The sequence below is a fragment of the Mytilus edulis genome, chromosome 6 (assembly GCF_963676685.1).
Source record: "Mytilus edulis chromosome 6, xbMytEdul2.2, whole genome shotgun sequence".
Classification (NCBI taxonomy): Eukaryota; Metazoa; Mollusca; class Bivalvia; order Mytilida; family Mytilidae; genus Mytilus; species Mytilus edulis.
The window spans coordinates 16764761-16786334 of NC_092349.1; positions in this window are offsets into that span (position 1 = coordinate 16764761).

The window sequence follows — 21574 nt, forward strand, 5'->3', positions numbered from 1 at the left end:
TCACACAAAGTTCAATTTTGGACCCTTTGGGCCCCTTATTCCTAAACTGTTGGGACCAAAACTCATAAAATCAAACCCAACCTTCCTTTTATGGTCATAAACCTTGTGTTTAAATTTCAGAGATTTCTATTTACTTATACTAAAGTTATGGTGCAAAAACCAAGAATAATGCTTATTTGGGCCCCTTTTTGGCCCCTAATTCATAAACTGTTGTGACCTCAACTCCAAAAATCAATCCCAACCTTCCTTTTGTGGTCATAAACCTTGTGTTTAAATTTCATTGATTTCTATTTACTTAACTAAAGTTATTGTGCGAAAACCAAGAATAATGCTTATTTGGGCCCTTTTTTGGCCCTTAATTCCTAAACTGTTGGAACCAAAACTCCCAAAATCAATCCCAACCGTCCTTTTGTGGTCATAAACCTTGTGTCAAAATTTCATAGATTTCTATTCACTTAAACTAAAGTTATAGTGCGAAAACCAAGAAAATGCTTATTTGGGCCCTTTTTGGCCCCTAATTCCTGAAATATTGGGACCAAAACTCCCAAAATCAATCCCAACCTTCCTTTTGTGGTCATAAACCTTGTGTTAAAATTTCATTGATTTCTATTCACTTTTACTAATTAAAGTTAGAGTGCGAAAACTAAAAGTATTCGGACGACGACGACGACGACGACGCAGGACGACGACGCCAACATGATAGCAATATACGACCAAAAAATTAAAATTTTTGCGGTCGTATAAAAATTAATGATATTTTATATATGTGTCATATGCACTATTAACTAATAAATATGTGAATTCTAATTACAATGATTCTTGGTGAAAAAGTCTACATGTATAATGTTACACTTATAACAAAACGCAAGAAGAAGATTTAAGCTCTGTAAATATACGCAGTTCTGTTGCCAGTATTTAATTGCCCACCTAATTTGATATGATAAGGATTGTTAAATAAATTTCTCTTAGTTGTTTCCATGAACTCTATCAGACTGTCTGAATGACCGTTAAAATTAATGTAATATGCAGCTGTGTTTTAATTTGTTAGGGATAAGGTTGTTAAATAATTGTATCTTAATTGTTTTTATGAACCTTAGCAGACTGTCTGGATGACCGTTAAAATTGATGGATGATGCAGCTGTGTTGTTACCATCATGACTTTAATTACAAGCCGTATAGTTTATGAGTTTGTTTATTTATCTTCTGCTCCTATGTGTGGTCCCGATACGATAAAACCACGCGAGAAAGTATCAAAGGAATATAACGTGTTGTTATCATAAAAACTGTTATAATGATATGACACTCCGGTTAAAACCCTAATTTTAATATAATTATTATTGAAACAAATCATCCTGGTATAAATATACCATAGTTGCATAAAACTATTTTTGGCACATAATACCCAAATTATACCTCCAGTTTTGAAAGAAATTGAACATTAAATCGCATTGTTCTGTACAAGCATGTTTATGGGGAATTTCCCTTGAACTTAATATAGCTTTTAACAAATAAATAAATAAATAAAAACCTGTCCAATACTTAACTGCTATTAACTTTCTTCAGAGGCTCCTAATATATCCAAATCGTTACCACCAATGTGAACAATTACATGTTCAGGACGATTTTTCTCTATGAAAGACAAAATAGTTTGCACATGATCTGAATTTGAAACTTTTCCGCCGCCGATCCCAAGACATTTTACCTCACAGTTCATCAAGTTGAAATTATGTAACGCAGGTCTATTATAAATAAAAGTTCCCAATCTACGAAGTAAACGTGTGAACTACCAACTACGATAATTTCATCGTAAAATTATACAGTCTCTCTAATTAAACTATAATTTTATTTTCTGGCGCTTCAGCTGACCAAAATCACTCACTGGATCTAATACAATATTCTCTGGATTCTTTTTCTTGTACTTATATAGGAACCGTTCCGTGAAAAGTAATACAAGAAAAACCTTTCAATAAAATTAGACTACAATGTTCTTTAAACTCTAGAAATCTCAAGCAGGTAGATGCAAATTACGACACGGACCTATAAATTACAATGTCAGAAAACATATTAAAGTTACCTAATTATCTACAGAATATAATCCTTTTTCTTCTCAAGTCACAATATAATCGTATTATTTAAAACACCAATTACGCAGAATGTAATATAATTTTTAGTTCCAAAATTTTCCTGCCACTTCTAACTGCAACTGAAGCGCCTTCTAAGATCATATAACATGGGCAGGGGAAGGAATAACTTGGTATTTGCGTTTCTACCAAATAAGAACAAAGAGTTATGCCGCTTTCCATAGTACCGCCTAGTTTGCCAAAAAATCATTTTTAATAAAAATTAGCATATACTTTACAATGGTACAATCACGGCGTAAATATCCTTCTGTTGCCTTTGAAATAAGAATTTTTCAAACTGCAATAGTATAAAAACAGCAAAGATAATGAATAATAGAGATGGGCCGTTTTGTACATATACAAAGGGGAAACTTCAAGCAAGCATTATTATTTATAGTTCCATTGCATTTTTAAAGTTAAACAGGATTTTGTGGCAAAAAAAAACAACAAGATTTTTGTAGAAAATCCACAGATATTTTTGTTATAAAATTTTAAGCATAAATTACTCTCTTGATTTTCCATGATGTGCTAGCGTTTAAAGTTTACAAAAAGTCCTAATATTACAACCTTTAAATTAAAAAAATTGTGCTAAGTCACGAAAGTCGAGCGCACCCTAGAAGGTGTACTGGAATTGGTCCATATTTATATATATTTGTTTAAACCAATATCTAAATTTCTAAACTTGTTTTTTTTTAGAAAATCAATGCTAGCACTGCTTGCAATAATCCTCCATCTATCAAGTACCAAATTTCCAACTATGAGAGTACAAGGAGAGGAGAAATGATGCGGATTTTCTATAAAATTTCTATTTGTTTAGCATTGAATCAAGTGAACACTAAATATTATCATCCTTGAACAAAACATAAACCAAATTCGTGCTATGCTCCTCCCAATTTTAAGGTAATAATCATTTCATGGTTGAGCTAGCAAGGAAGCTAACCAAAGAATCTACCTGTAGCTTCATACTCGTTAGAATCTGCGGTAACACTGTTAATGGCTGTCGTAACTTGTTTAGCACTCAATAAGAGATCTAAGTCGATACTCACTGCCTTAAACTTTGGCATGAAGTTAAGAGAAATGGGAAAGAGCGGAAGAACAATCATACGGACCTCTAATACAAATGTGATTGGTCTGTGTGTTCACTACTTTAGATATATGACACATTCAAGCGAGTTGTGATTGCAGATGGGGAACATTAGCAGTGTAAAGAATGGGCGGAGACTTTCACCTATTCACTAACTTTGTGTCTGTTTTCCCCAACAATTTGTTAACTATTAACTGCTGTACATGTAGTTACCGGATAAGACACAACTCTCTGTCTCAGTTTGGAGTAGGTAAACACACTGTTTACAAGATTTTAAAGGACACGTACGCACGACTATTTCAGTGGTTTTTAGAGTATCGATAATATTGACAAAGATAAACCCCCTGCATGCTGGGGCATGAACGTTAATTTCAAAGCTTTATGATCAGAAAACTCTCTTTAAAATTTGCCACCAGTAAAGATGTAAGTTTATTCGGGTCACCTCCCTGTGAGGCGGCAGTGAAACAGCATGTTTCACGTACTTCGTTTCAAACTAAAAATTTGGACCGCATTACACATTGCTTAACCTCTATTCCGTCAATTTTACAATACGGTTGGTGAAAGTTATATGATTCATTACACCCCGTGTTTTTTAAAGGGCATATGTCAGCAGAATTCTTGCAGGATCTTGTGTTTTTATTGAAGGGAAAATCTCCATGTTAAAAAGTCAGGTGTTTGTTCACAAAAAAAAACCCTACATGTCCGGAGCTTTGCTACTGTAAAGGGTCAGCATTATGTAGAAATTTTAAATCTTGTTCCTTGACAGATGAACCAGAAGATACTCCTGGTATAATTCTGTTGTGTAGATCTCTTTGATCAGGTTTTTGAATTTTAACTGTTTTCGAGGTATTGCGTGCTTTTTTGGTTTTAATGAATTATATGAATGAGCTTAGGCAAAATACGCCTTCATTATAGAAGGCTTCTTCAGGTAAAATAATAATATTTATCTTTTATTGCTGAGGTTGAATGTCAGCCGGCAAGGTAACTACTGTAACTTTAACAGAAATTGTGCAGAATAAATCAAGTGTTTGAAAAACGCCAATTACAAGAATAAATCGATTTCCTAATTATTTTTTTTTACATTTTCAAGATAATTCATTGTTAATTGATTTGAAAACATGTCTGTATCTAAAATGTAACCTAAATTGGTGTATATATCTACAAATTTTAAAAATACGGAAGAAAAAAAGGAAAACACAGAATTTGATCTTTGACCTTATTTCATGCAAAACTGTTCCCACATTTCTTTTTGACGACATCAAAATTATAAAAGTACTAATTTTTCCGAATCCAATGATATATAATATAGCGATATAGTATGTTTGACGATTAAATATAAAACATATTGGGTCTGGTCACCGTACTATATAGTCTGAGTGTTGATTTTCATTTGTAAACGTGTGGTTTTGCAATGTTGCATGCCCACCGATGTCCAGATATTGTGCGAGAGAATATTTTAAGAATAGACGATGCTACAAAACACAGAAAAAAATGGTCGTTTCTCGGAATGGAGAATTGAACTTGATATCAAAGAATACAAAACTGGCTTTTTTTGTAGATAAAACTAGATAGCTGACATGGTTTAGAATAAAGTAAGATCATCAATTTCCAGATATGGTATTAATGATTCTTTTATTGTTGAAGAACCCTACAGCAACTTTGACCATTGATCATTTAGTATTTTTTCGATGCATTGACTTTGTGTGTGATTAGGTTTCGTGCACATTTACTCCATTATATTCCTTTATTTTCTGTTAAAGGGTTTGAAACGGTAATAACTGTCCTTTCCTTAATTTAGATATTTCGGTTTTAAAAGAGGAACTCCACACTACAATTTCCGACAAAAGGGACATTTTTTCGTTCCCTTACGTTAATTTTCATTTTTAGATGGTGATGTTCCTTTGGCACCGTCTTACGGTGTTTGAATTTCACAGCTCCTTCGCTATGCCCGTGTCTGTTGTGACGTTTTTGATTTTAACGAACGTAATCTATGTATTACTGGTAAATTATTAAGCCAAGGACTTCGTTACCATAAATTACTTAAAATCTTTACTTAATTTTTCCGTAGATATAAATATTTGGTTTTAAAGTTTGGTTGTACCTTTAGAAAACTTATTTCAAACGGATAGCACATCCTCATTTTTACGGAAATGTTGTTCACCGTGCCCGGAAATTTAGAAACGATCCTGGTAAACTTATCGATCCTTTTAATAAACTTTTTCTGGAAGGTTACCAATTCAACACTGTAATAAGAGCATTGAATATTGTTTTTATTGGTATTAATATTGATTTTGTTATCAGTAAATTAAAGCAATCTAAATATTACTAGTATGTTATATACACATACACATTCATGGATCTACAATCTGTTGATACCTGTATCTTGGCATTGCATAGGTCGTGTTTTTTCTCGGACTGTTTATGACGTCTTTACACTAAATCCATTGGATGTTGAATGTGTACGGATTGATGATTTAGTCTTAGATGCATGCTTTTTTATCAGTTGTTACATTGTAGTGGCTTTGAACTACATGTAGCTGTTATTTAACTGCAAGTACTCTCAGATCTGTACTTAGTGTCTTTTTATTGTTGGGATGCACAAAGTAGCCGGCCACGTCCACTTGTATTTGCAGTATTTGTAATTTTATTTTTTGATGAGTTAAGCCTTTTTCAGGTGATTTTTAAAGTTCGTTCTTATGTTGTACTGGTATACCACTGTCCCAGGCTAGAGAGAGGGTTGGGATCTCGCTAACATGTTTAACTCCGCCACATTCTGTATGTATGTGCCTGTCCCATGTCAGGAGCCTGTAAATCAGTGGTTGTCGTTTGTTTATGTGTTACTTATTTGATTTTCGTTCATCAATTGTACATAAATTAGGCCGTTAGTTTTCTCGTTTGAATTGATTTACATTCTGTCATTTCGTTTTTTGTATGGCTGGCTATGCGGTATGGGCCTTGCTCATTGTTGAAGGCCGTACGGTGACCAAAAGTTGTTAATGTCTGTGTCATTTGGTCTTTTGTGGAGAGTTGTCTTAGTGGCAATCATAAACATCTTCTTTTTTTTATATATCTAATGTAATTATATCTAAAAAAAAAATATTACAAGACCCCGTGCTCACTTAGTTTGAACATATAAAGAAATCAACTATATTTAATGCAGGGAACACCCAAATCGATATAGTTCTTTTTTTGCTGTTTTATATATATATATATATTATAAATATATACAACTCGTCTAAACATCAACCCAACAATGTTAGATCTATTAATTTGCTTTCGCAAATTTTTTGTTCTTCCCTCGCCGGGATTCAAATTTCTCAGTAGCATGGGTTCGAATCCCGGCGAGGGAAGAACAAAAAAATTGCGAAAGCAAATTAACAGATCTAACATTGTTGGGTCGTAATATCTCAGTAGCATGGGTTTGAATCCCGGCGAGGGAAGAACAAAAAATTTGCGAAAGCAAATTAACAAATCTAACATTGTTGGGTTGATGTTTAGACGAGTTGTATATACATAATGTACACAGCCATGTATCAACATCATTGCTGGTGATCCGATGGGTTAATCTGTTGTAGAGTTATCACTGACTCAGACGTACTTATATGTTTTATATAATACATATGGTTTTCCAGTCATTTAAATTTTCTATATATAGAATTAACTTAAATATAGTTATATATAATATATGGCTCTTTAAATTTTTACGGCGAAATATAATTTGTACCGAAATAAAATATAACACTTCCTTAGAGGATGGTTTGAATAATGTTCGCCTTCCAATTTTATAAACCATTATTATTCCAGATAAAACAAATAGTGAATTACAAATCATCAGAAAAAAGAAATATCGCGTCTAGTGTATAAGGGATGTTTTTTTGTACAAATAGTATGGGTTTTTATGTATTATAAATAGTTTGCAATCACTTTAAACCTGTTTATTCATGTCCTAGAAGAAATACCGCACATATGGTAGGTTGATACTTTTTGCTACCTTTTAATTGATAATGTTTCAAAATTCATACCATGGTATGTTATTAAATCAAGTAAAATAATGTAATTGTAAATGAACTTACTATTTATTAGACAATACAACCGTTTGGTTACATAAATTATCAATGCACTTGTTTCTATCCATGGAAAAGTCGAGTATATCCAAAATTGTAGTAGAACAATATAGATAGTCGACCTTCTCATGGATAGAAACAAAATGCATTTGTTGAATGTATCTATAAGTAGCCAAAGTCAGATCGGAATAGGGACGTGAACTCCGATATAAATAAGTTGTGGAAGAGTCTTTCACGGGTTGGTCCATAATATATAATTAGTCGGCTACAAAACGAAATTTAGGTATATATAGCTGGAATTTACTTCACTTAAATAATTCAGAAACATTTCTTTTTTCTCCATCCTAGTCGTAATATTAGCCGCTGCATATACTTTTTGTTTGTTTAGCAACCAACGATAAACCAATCATCAAATTGGAAGATTGACTGGTGTAAAAAAAATGATTATTCAATTCTTGAACCAATGCATGTTTACATCATAAACTTACAGAATAGTCTTCTGTGCATGATTATATCATTTTTTACGCAAACATATCGTATAATCGTCATTGTTCTTCTCTCTGTCTGTTATGTTGTGAAAGTATGGCAGCTAATTATGTGTCGTGTGATGAAGCCGTAGTTGATCGATTGTCACCTTATAAGAAACAATCAACAAAGAAGCATGGATATCGAGCACGTGTATAAAACATGTATAGACTCAGATAATAGTTTATTTCAATGACAAATCCATGCGTATGAGATCACCGGATTTTTACGAGAGGGTCACGCTAATGTCACTTGCAGACGTAAAATATGTCGGCGAATTGCTTCCTGAAAAAACGTAAACTTCTTCTTAATGTGGACAAATCAAAGAATTGTCTTCAGAAAAAAAATTTATGTACATAAGTTTTATAATGCAAACTATCCATTTAGTTATAAAAAACATATGCATAAATATTTTTATTTGAGGTTTCATATGACTTTAAGCAACTAGTATATAAGAAAAAATCTTGTTAAAACATGATAATTGAGAAATAATTGAAAAATAAGGAGATGCATGTGGTATGATTTCCAATCTGACAACAATTCACTAGACACCAAATTAAGTAGCCAGATAACTATAATTTGCTAGACGGCCTTCAACAATGAAAATATCAAAATACCATAACAATCTATGTAAGGCTCCGACAATACAAACTACAAACCAGTAAAAGTCTGAAATGGCCTATATATATATATGTACTCGAAACGACTGTCCTAATTTTTAGTAGACCAGCATGAATTGGTCTGAAATTTACTTGAAATTACTCGATTGTAGTCTGAATCATACTAATTAGCCTGTACTTGTACCCGACCTGTACTTGAACATTTTATATCAGTCTGAACCATTTAGTCTGAACCATTATCGACCTAGTCTTAACCAACCTAGACCTATTTCTGTACCGATAGATTGTATACTATATTTCACTAGTTAAGTAACTATTTTAACAATAGTTAAATAATGTGTTCGGTTAAATGATTTTTTATATATTTGATATCATGTTCACATTGTGTTATGTAGATCACAAATACTAGATGTTTTGACCTTTATTCAAATATCTCAAATGGTATTCCAATTTTTTGAATGTTTCAGATATATCTTACTTAAGCCTAGTATACATTCAAAAAAGTCAGAGAGTCACAAGACAGAAAGTTATAAATTTGATAGGACAAAAAGTCACAATAGACTTTAGAATAATTACAAAAAAATGTTATACGACATATAAACATGATAAAAAGAGAAGATGTGGTATGATTGCCAATGAGACAACTCTCCACAAGAGACCAACATGACACAGAAATTAATAACTATAGGTCACATGACTGTTTCTGTTCATGGTAGAGATTAATGTAACCAGCTACCTCGAATCTTCAACAGGGCAAATACAGAAACAGTCAGTTAATACACTGAACTTAATATTTATTCTGTGGTGTATCCGAATTTTCAATTGAATCTAGTTTTGATAGTGTAGGAAAAGTCTGAGGATTCGCGGTTACAAATTTTCTTTTGTATCTATAGATTATTTACGTCTTTTTCGAAATAAAGGAAATTCCAATATGTAATGTTTCACATGTAACCTTTAGTTTTATGTAGTTATGAATATATATATAAAAAAAAGATGTGGTAATGAGACAACTCTCCACAAGAGACCAAATGACAAAGAAATTAACAACTACAGGTCACCGTATGGCCTTCGACAATGAGCAAATCCCATACCGCATTTACAATGATTAAAGATAAATAAAAATATGCATTTGACACTGACATTTAAATGAATGTATGAAATAAAATAAAACCACAGTGAAAAAACTATGCCTATAAACAATACAGTAATAAGAACTTAACCAGGAAAACAACCTCTGAAATACATAAAGACATTTATTTTGACCATTAAAATAGAGAATGAAAATGGGGAATGTGTCAAAAAGACACAACCCGACCAAAGAGTAAAAAACAGCCTAAGGTCACTACTACAGATATTGACCATCCTATCATATTTTTGGTTGCATGTTTATTTATTTCTCTTTATACTACTTTTATACAATATACTAGTTTTGTCACTACGGAAACAAGATTAAAAAAAGGCAATGTGTAGTTTTTGTTTTACCACCTTTCCTTTTTTCAAAAGTGGAAGATTATTTTTATCAAATGGCATCGTAGTACTATAACAACTTTGTAAAAACAATTTGGTTAGGGAATGTCCTATCTCTTCTTTTTCGGTGTTACATGTGCAGATTTCTGGAGAAATGCTGATAATGATGTTCAATATTGGTTAATAGTGGTGTTGAGACAGCGACCAAATAGTAACTTGAGGTCAATTGGAGTTTTCATGTTATAGACACGTTCTAAATTGGCCTTAATTAGAAAAAAAGTTTAAAAAAAGGCAGTGATGACAAAGATCTGAGATCAAAATTCTGCACATTCTATATATAGATATAGGAAGATGTGGTTTGAGTGCCAATGCGACAACTCTCCATCCGAATAACAATTTATAAAAGTAAACCATTATAGGTCAATGTACGGCCTTCAACACGGAGCCTTTGCTCACACCGAACAACAAGCTATAAAGGGCCCCAAAATTACTAGTGTAAAACCATTCAAACGGGAAAACCAACGGTCTAATCTATATTAAAAACGAGAAACGAGAAACATAGGTATAAGAGATGTACTATTACACTAGGACAGGAGTTGCGTATTCACAAAAATGTTTGACCCTCCACCACATTCTGTATGTGCTTGTCTGAAGTGAGGAACGGATACTCCAGTTGTTGTTAGTTGCTGTTTGCTATTATTGTTTTTCATTTATCATTTTTTAAGGACTAAACTGAAAATTAATCAGATAGTTTTGAAGTTGTATATATGAAATGTTCTATCAAATTCGTATTTACCATGCCATAACATTTGTTCTTAATACTTTTTTTAATAATTGATAATCAGAATGAATGAAAGATTGCATGTGATGTTTGGAAATTTGACAATTTACTTATACAGCCTTACAGTGTCCTTTAAATATGATTTATAAAGAAATGTATGATTCATTCGGTCTTATGAATTCCCGATTCAAAAATAGAAATCAGAAATATTTATAGACGTTAAGGAAGTAAAACAAAATCATTTTTTACAGAAACCTATGCATGGTAGGCAATTATTAATTTTATTTAATTTGTATAGAGATATTGAGTGGGAGATGGTGAGATTTAAAAAAAAGTATGTTTGTCATTTCGAGTCTCCATGTTTTAAGTTTGTGGAAGCTTAAATGGGTCTTTTTTTTATTCAATCACGTCTATATTATGTTTTACCTAATTATGAATGTATTATGTAATATATACGTCGAAAATATAATATGAAAAAAAAAAAAATACTCTAGTTTAAATAGTAGCAAGTGTCATTATGCAAATAAACTGTGCAAATAAATAATTTAAAAAACTCAGACATTTTCAACATTATGTTTGGTTTCTTTCATACCTAGTGGAAGAAGAACAATAATTTATTGGGGTTTCCCCATTTGGTTTCGGTTTTATTTTTTATTTCTTAATGATTAACTGTGTTACACATGTTACAACAATCTTCTTCGTCTCAAAAAAACAAATTAATGATGTTGATTAGCAAAATTATTTCAATATAGTATGCCCCGTATTTTTATTTTAATTCCTAAATTACAACAAAGTTGATCCATTCTGCCGACCGACGGCGAATCCCATTAAAAATGTTGACTACGTAAGTCGAGGAACACAAGCGGAAACGACGAATGCCCACCCATTGACGCAAAGAATATTTTCTGAATAAGACTTCGGATTCCTTCTTAGGGGACGACCATTTGGTATTCTGGGGTTGGGAGGGGGACAGGAGGATTTGTTTTTAATCGGTTATTTATTTTTGTAAACTAAAAGGACAGATTATTCATTTTCTGCACTATTGAAGCAAGATTTTTTATTTTCATTAAAGCAAGGGATTGATTATTCATTTTCACAACTATATTTATGATATTCAAAAACATACAATTTTTAAATGATTTTTTTATTATAAATAATACATGTATAGTGAAGTCATTATACACTATTTAATCAGAATTAATCATCATCCTCTTCATATTCACAACTGCATATACAATTTTTTCAAACATGTATTGCATACATACATAGTATTAAAGTTTGGTTGTAACTAGCCTCTTTTAAAAACTATTGGCAATGATATTTCGCCAAGCGGAGCGAGGCAAAAAAAAAATTTGAAAGGTTTAGAAGCCACTGAAGGCCCAAGAAGCTATAGAACAAATGATGCAAAATCATGCCTTCTGGGTGTTCCGAAGACCCTTTCATAATCTGAAAATGCAAGTTTTGTTTAAATAATTTTTTGACAATATTTTGGTCTCAAAGCAAAATGTATAAATTCAGTGTAAGACTTAAGTTTCTAGGGACAACATCAAAAGACCTAAGTTGAATGTGCATGATTAAGCAAATATGGAATTCACATAGTTAAGTCTGTAGGTGCTGGGTTTTTTTTAAACTCATGATCAAGTTCATAACAAAATTACTAGATTACAAAAGGAATGCAACACTAACAGAATACAGAAGGGCAATCAATTAACAAAAGACAAATAAATAAGAAACATTGATCCCGAAAAATCAGGGCTATGTCTGAGGGAAAACAGAACTTGCTTCTTGCAAGCCACTCGCCGTGAACACAATATGATATGGAGACAAGCGTTTGGTTTTGAAATTTCTTACATGAGGCATTTGCCTCAATGTAGTTACGGCTCTGTTAAAATAAAAATTAGGTAAGGTTTCCTGAGACAATATACCTCAAGTTAAATGAAACCAATTTTCAGACATTTCATGTATATTTAAATAATGTTTATACATTTATTATTATAAAAATTGGGAAGTGTTTCCCGATTTTTTGGGGGAAAAAAAGATGAATTTATGAAGAATCTGGTGCCATCTCATACTTTCGATTTAGACCCCCCTAAGAATATCAAATGGTCGTCCCCTTAATTCACGTGGGAACAAAGGTGATAAGATACGAAGTGAAACACCTTTTCTCTATATAATATATGGTAACTACGGAAGCCGATAAGGGCCATTCAAAAAAAAAGTTTTTGTCGTAATTTCGACACAACATGTCGTTTTAACGACATCGCTATGTCGTAATTTCGACATATCATGTCGTAATAACGACATAACTATGTCGTTAAACGACATATCTATGTCGTAATAACGACATCGCTATATATAAAAGAAGATGTATTATGATTGCCAAGAGACTAAATGACACAGAAATTAACAACTACATGTATAGGTCATCATAATGCCCCCAATAATTAGAAAAGCCCCACATAGTCAGCTATAAAAGAGGGAGGAAAGATACCAGAGGGAGAGCCCCCGAAATGCTGTGTGGCAGACAGTGTTATTATTATAATTAATTATTAGCTCCCTTGGTAAAACTTCAAATTTCATATTTAATGTATTTCATTGTTAAATAATTTACATGAAGCTTAATAAGTATATAATTGTTAATTGTATAGATTTTGCTCTATTTCTACTTTCAAACGTTGGGCACGATGTTCCTACAACCCCTAGGATTTAAAACAGAATCTTCGAAATTTCATCCGCGAAACAAAATAAAAATGTTAGAATTGTAACAAATTCAATATATTTTTTAAATTATGTTTTTACAGCTCTTGAGCATATACTAAGTAATATCTAGTATATTTGAGGATTAAAATAAGAAAGCTAGATCTATGTGAAAAAAAAACGGATGTCCAACGTTACATTTATGAAAAACTGTTTTAACTCTTATGTATAGTGATCCTATTTCTTATTCTCTGATCTTCTTGATTCTTGGCAGGAACAACGACATGTGTCGGTTCTTTGTGGCGTTAAAGTCGTTATTTTGCCAAATTTCATTTGACTCGGTGGCTGCATATTAAGCTGGAATAAAAAAAACGTCCAACGACGTTTTTCATTAACTCAACGTCTGAAAGTGAATTTCATAAGTAGATATAGCAGAAAATAAATAAAAAGAGTAAGACAATAATAATATCTAACAAAAGTACAAATATTTGCCTCATGTGAGTTCAAATATTGCTGATTCAATAAAATCTTCTCTACACAGTCGTTTTTCAAACGGTAGCCATTTTGTCCAAGTTGATATTTCATTTTTTAAAGCAGTTAACGCGTATTTTTTTATAATTGATAAAAACAAAAGTTAGATACACGAAGAGTAAAAAATGCCAAGATTCTTTTCTTATTACCTACATATTTGGGTCTTAAAGGAATAAAATGCTTCAAAACATTACAAAACGGTAGCCAATTTGTCCAAACGTCTGAAAACGTCTAAAATCCAAAAGACGCTAATTTCCGATGTTACATGTGCTAAAGTTTCAATTAAATGTTCATGATAATTAAAACAAATCGTGTTATGAAATTTGGAAAAAGAGGTTGATGATTGCTGCCGAAAAAAAAGAATAGTGCATGTTGCTATAGACTCCGCCCTGGGACATAGGTTCGACATTCAGTATATGTTTTCCTTTATGTTCGTATAGCTCTTGGTCATATGCTTAGTAATATCTAGTTTTCAGGAGCACGATACTGGTGTCACCTAACGTTACACACTCAAAGACGTAAGACAATGTAAAAACGTTGGAATGCATTTGGTCAGATGGCTTTTTACAATAAATTTTAAAGGATTGATTTTTTTCCTAAGAAAGGATTAATTTTTTTTCTTAGATAAAAGATGTTAAGCTTGATTTTTATTAACAAATAAAAAATAAAAAAGTAATTTGAATTGAAACCATTTATTTATAAACATCTTAATTATAAAGGCATTCGATTTCTTCTTTTTATGGATAAACTATGCACTGCAAATAAGATTGAAAATGGAAATGGGGAATGTGTCAAAGAGACAACAACCCGACCATAGAAAAAACAACAGCAGAAGGTCACCAACAGGTCTTCAATGTAGCGAGAAATTTTCGCACCCGGAGGCGTCCTACAGCTGGCCCCTAGACAAATATATACTAGTTCAGTGATAATGACCGCCATACTAAATGTATTTTGCACTCAAGAATGTCAAGGCGAAAGGACTACGGCATATCTAGCATAGCAGTTCTGCACAAATATATGCACTGAGGGAATTAGCGGGAACAATTATTATAGCTGGGGTTTTTTTTCTATAAATTTGTATTATAGCGAATCCGACTATTATAGTCCGGAAAACACTTCAGTTCCGCGAGGAAATCTCTTTTCCCACCCCTTCTTTATGAATCGGTATAGCTTCAACATAAAACATTCATTTTAAAGTTTTCTTATTAAGCAAAAAAATAAAGTATTCCAAATCGTCTTTGAAACCCGCAATCATGACAATTAGACGGAACGTTAGAAGCATACTTTTTTTTAAATATTAAACGTCAAAATCGTATGTGGGGACATTGTATCGGACATTTTTGTTTTATCTGATATCTCGTATATTAGATTTTAATTTATGGGAATTTTTAATATCAAAATAGAGAAAAAAATGTGTACTTTTATCCATTAAAATGTTTTTTTTATGTAGCGAATGGCACTGTATTAAATAATCATCATGAAAAAACAGAAAACGTAACCCTACGTTTAATTTGGTTAGAAGGGGACAAAAAGTCGGACATTGCTAATCAACTCGAATAAAAAGAATTTGTTTTAAAAATTCTTGATTATTGCATGAGGCGAAAGTGTGATCTTTGTACAAAATACTAGTATAAGAATTATTTACTTTAGACTTGGAGATTGCTCTGGAATTCCCTTTTTGGAACAATTAAAAAAAAAAAATTACGGCAACCTTTCGTGCATGGGACGCATAATTTGTATCGTCTTGATCCCTTTTTTGATATTTTCGTCTTTTCGAGAAAGAAAAATCGACATTACGTCATTGACCCTTTATAAATTGCTTGTTCTAGACAAACTTTTATATCGTTTGGTAAAAAAATTTATATGTGTTTTACAGTATTCAGAATTTCACAAAACTAAAAGTGTAAAGCGGGACAAGGAAATCATATTGCAAAATAAAGGTTTTATTGAGTTTAAACTAATGAAAATAGTCTGTTACATATACAAAATTGCAATAATCTGAAAGAAGAGTTTAAAAGCTTTAAAATGATATACAACACTTTATAATATCATTTTTTATGTTTAAAAATTAACAAGATGAATGTGTCTTGACCGTGATTTCACCATAGTAACACCAGTAGCTTGCGACGTTTCTATATATTTGAGGATTAATACAACAAAGCTATGTTAAAAAAAAAACGGATGTCCAACGTTACATTTTTGAACAACTGTTTTATCTCTTATGTATAGTGATCCTATTTCTTATTCCCTGATCTTCCTGAAACTTGGCGGAAGCAACGCAGTGTGTCAGTTCTCGCTTAAATTGAAGCCGTTCTTTTGTCGAATTTCGTTTGACTCGGTGGCTGCATATTAAGCTGGAATAAGAAAAATATCCAATGACGTTTTTCGTTGACTTAACGGCTGAAAGGTAGTTTTATAAGTAGACATAGCCAAAAATGTCTAAAAAATGTGAGATAATTATAACATCTACCGAAAGAAAAAACATTTGCCTCATTGTTCGTGAGTTCAAAAAATGTAGATTCTATAAAACCATCTCTACACAGTCGTTTTTCAAGCGGTGGCCATTTTGTCCAAGATGATATTTCATTTGTCCAAGCAATTAATGCGGGTGTCTTAATTACCTGATATTTCAATAAGTAATTTGTAATTTACCAAAACAAAAGTTAGATACACGAAAAGAACATAAAGTATAGATTCTTTTTTTTTTATTAACTGCATGTTTGGGTCTTACAGGAATAAAACGCTACGAAACATTACAAAACGGTAGCCATTTTGTCAAAACGTCGAAAAACGTCGAAAACTCCAAACAAACGCTTTTTTCGATGTAACATGTGCAAAACTTGTTCCATTGTATATTCCTGATACTTAAGGATGTTTGCTCCTCAATTTTTTGATTTTTTGCTAGATTTTCGGAATCCTCTGGTTTTATCCATGTATTGTCATTAAAAAAAATTGCCCACTAACCCCTACTTTTCTTTTCATAATTTTATTACATAAAGTTTGAAAAGCCATATTTCAAAATTTTATAAATTTCTTGTTATTTTTTCATAGTTTTTGAAACAAATAAGTTGCCAATGTTAAATATATGAAAAATCTAGAGAGAATTATTTCCCGCCAAATTTTCAATGGCTTATATCTCGAAAATAAGCACACAGACCATCCATTTTTTTCTACTTTTTGAGTTTCTTTATTAATATACTATCAATTCATATAAGTCTTTTAAAAAGCTTGTTATTTTTTAACAGAGTAGCGAACATCCTTAAAACGAATCGTCTGGTGAAATTTAAAAAAAAAAAAAAATGCTGGTTGTCGAAAAAAAACCACGGTGCATGTTGTGCATGAAACGGACGTAACTGAAAGACTTATCGGAAACAGCGACAAAAACACAATGTCATTGAATTAATGCAACCCCGTATTATACGGACGATTCAGGAGAAGATTAGTACATTTTAAAAGCAAGCAACTTCAAATGACTTGGAAAATAATTTTCAAGAACGTGTTATAATTTTATTTAATGGTTGTAAGTCGACAAGTTATGTGTCAAGCAAATTTTTAATACAATTCAATTCAAATTAATCAAGGGTAAATATGCTTTTATTTACTTGCAGAGTGTCGGATATATTTGTTTTAGGGTTGAATCAAGATATGAAAAATTTACAATGACAGATGATATGCACCATGCCATTTTAGCAGCCTGCGATTAGACTTGTGTTATAATTCATTTATTAAAAACCGTATACTTTTGTCCCATTTTTCCTTCCTTCAAGTTCATTACTTACGACAATACAACATTTTCAGGTGAATTAAGGGTAAAAATTATTTAATCGATTTCCACAACTTGAGGTAAATAAATTCATGGTAAATAGACATCACAAAATTAATAGAGACAGATTTAGAATCAACCAACTACATAAAAAAGCAAATGAAACTTACAAATTGAATAAATGTACCTCAAAAATTTCAGAAAACTCGCTTTGACGTCGTGGTGGGGGTAACGTCGTGTTGTAGGAACATCGTGCGCAACGTTTTATAGCTTTTAACGATTTATTTAAAAGAATTGGGAAATTGGGAAAAATCCCTTTACAGGAACTTCGTTCAACTTTTGCAAAGACAAATTGGAAACACCAAGACAGTCCTCTAAATGTAAAATGCGAATTGAAATTTATGTTACGGAAGTACTCCAAAATAGATCATTTGAAGTCGTCACTTCAGTAAGGTGCTGTTACCAATATTAAAAGACTTAATACCAGTTCACGGAATGTTTTACTTCGCGATTTGTGCTGCTATTCATGTTAAAACTGTCGTGATGAAAGTAATTCCTGTACTAGCGAAGCCGGAACTTTTCGTCAATATAAACTTGTGCATGAAATAGAGGTAATTGAAAGACGAATCCCAAACAGCGACGAAAAGCTTCATCGAATTAATAAAAACCCGGGATTATATTTGCAGTTTTCGCGGACGATCCAGGAGTAGATTACTATATTTTAAAATGTATATCAGAAGTTAAACACTATAGATGACTTGGGAAATAATTCTCAAGCCAAGGTTCAAGTAATTGAAGGGGTGTATTTCGACAACTTATGTGCCAGGGAAAATACAATTCTATTCAAATTTAACCAAGGGTGAAAATGTTCGATTTACTTGCAGAGTGTCAGATATATTTGTATTGGGGTTGAATTAAGATATAGAAATTTTACAATCATTATGACAGATGATATGCACCTTGAAGGTAAAACATCCTATGATAAAAAAAAATATGGAAAACCGTATACATGTACTTCCGTCCCATCTTTCCTTCCTACATTACTTGCGACAGTACTGCGTTTTTAGTTGAAACAACTTAAAGGGTAAACATTATTAAATCGATTTCTACAACTCGAGGTAATTTTTGATAAAATGACATCACAAAACGAACAGAACCAGAATCAACCAACAATATAAAAAAACGAATAAAACTTGCAAAAATTAAACGAAGTCAAAAACCCTCTTCGACGCCGCATTTTAAGTGTAACGTCGTGTTGTAGGAACATCGTGCCCAACGTTTGAAAGTAGAAATAGAGCAATCAATACTTCAATTCACCTTTATCACAAGAAGCCATGTAGTTTGCGCTTATGTCCAGGGAGATGGAATGCTTGACATACGATGTCAGTCCTCATATATTCCCACGTATTATTAGATAATATCAAACCGGTCTGGCCTGTATAGCCTTTCCACGGCAGGTAACTTGCGACACTTCAAAAGCAACTAAAAAAATATATAAGTTTCTCACTGAAGGTATCCAAAGAAGGTAACCAAAGATTTTGCGACGATGCAAATATTAGACTTTACAATATAAATAAAAATCTTTAACCAATGAATTCAAATAGCAAAAGCTATGCAATTAACAAATATATACTAATCAAGCTTCATGTAAATTATTTAACAATGAAATACATTAAATATGAAATTTGGAGTTTTACCAAGAGAGCTAATAATTAATTAATAACACTGTCTGCCACACAGCATTTCGGGGACTCACCCTCTGGTATCTTTCCTCCCTCTTTTATAGCTGACTATGCGGGGGCTTTTCTAATTATTGGGAGCATTATCATGACCCATAGTTGTTAATTTCTGTGTCATTTAGTCTCTTGGCAATCATAATACATATTCTTTTAAATATAGCGATGTCGTTATTACGACAAAGCTATGTCGTTATTACGACAAAGCTATGTCGTTTAACGACATAGTGATGTCGTTATTACGACAAAGCTATGTCGTTATTACGACATGATATGTCAAAATTACGAAAAAGCGATATAACGACATATTATGTCGAAATTACGACATCCTATGTCGTAATTACGACCTGATTTTTTTTTTGAATGGCCCTTATGATATCGGCTTCCGTAGGTAACTGCTGTGCATTATAAACTTGATCAAACTTGGAATTTAAGTTATTTATAGTATAACTAGAACACACCCGTGATATCACGGGTCCGTGACTGAATTAAAGTATATAACTATGCGCAAGCCTTATTTTAGTATTAGTATTGTCATCTGATAAAGTCATGCCGATTATAAGATACACAGTTTTTCTCTGCTTTCAAGTCTTTCTGTTTGAACCAGTCGAACTGAAACAAACAATAATATTAATTATTTGGAAAACAAAAGGTCCTGGAATGGAGTATTTTTTAATCAACAGCATTGTCCAATATAAGTTATAAATAAAGTTGAATTCTTTGCTTCGCTGTTTTACGTAATGCCCACTAACAAATTGAAAACTGTACCTATACGCCTTATTTTTAGTCCAGATTTTTAGTATTCGTATTGTTATCTTAGAAAGTCTTACTGATTAAAATACTACAATAGGTAACAATTTGACAATTTAGTAGTGTCAACCCTGTGGTTATGACCCGTGTATATAGCATATTAATCCTGAATACAACGTTTGGTGGTGCGCCTGTCAGATGCGGAACGTACAGATATGGTAATAGGTAACAGGTGAATATACTATTGGTATCGGTAGCGGACTCGACCCGGAACTTCTTAATTATTGCCAATATTAATTACGTGGAAAACAAAAGGGCCTGGAGTGGTGTAATTTTTGATCTACACTTTTGTACTATATAAGTTATATATAAAGTTGAATTTTGTGATTCGTCGTTTTTACGTGATGACGGCTGACAAATTGGACCTCGTAATTTTAGTATTATAGATGTTTTAATTCATATAATATATAAAAACGCGCAAAAAAATATATGAAATTTATCAAAAATTAAAAGAATAACAGATTTTAGAAACAAAGAAAATTCAGACTAAACAAATTGTAATTTCCCCAAGTATCTTTAAATAACTTAATATAAAACAACTATTAGCTTTAAACAAAAAATGTCTGACTTTTTCATCTAACAAATTCTGAGAATTACAGCACTGAAAGGAAGAGCAAATGTCTGTGTATTTTATAGTAAAAATTGTGAATGGAAATGGAGAATGTGTCAAAGAGTCAACAACCCGACCATAGAGCAGACAACAGCCGAAGGCTACCAATCCCTAAACAAAAATGTATACTAGTTTAGTGATAATGGACGTCATACTAAACTCCGAATTATACACAAGATACTAATATTAAAAATCATTCAAGACTAACAAAGGCCAAAGGCTTCTGACTTGGGACAGGCGCAAAAATGCAGCGGGGTTAAACATGTTTTTTGAGATCTCAACCCTCGTCCTATACCTCTAGCAAATGTAGATAAAAAGCACAACAGTACGCACAGTAAAACTCAGTTTAAAAGAAGTCCGAGTCCGATGTCATTATAGGAAACAAAAGAAAATAAACCAAATGACAATAATACATAAATAGCAACAGACTACTAGCAGTTACTGACATGCCAACTCCAGACCTCATGATCAATTACACTGATTGAAAGATTATGTCTTCATCATGTATCAGGTACAATCCCTCCTGTTAGAGGTTAAGTATTATACCAGCATAAAATATATGAGAAGAACATAACCCGTGTTATGCCAACAACTGGTTTGATTTTTCTATTGATATGAGCATTCATAATTCAGAAGAGATATAGAATCTAGGTGAATTCAATTTGTACGAATTTTTAATGTCTCGCCAGAGAAGAAAGTCACAGAATACGAGACACAGCGAATACAATCTTGCGGCGGCTTTGGCATTATTTTTATTTTTATGGAG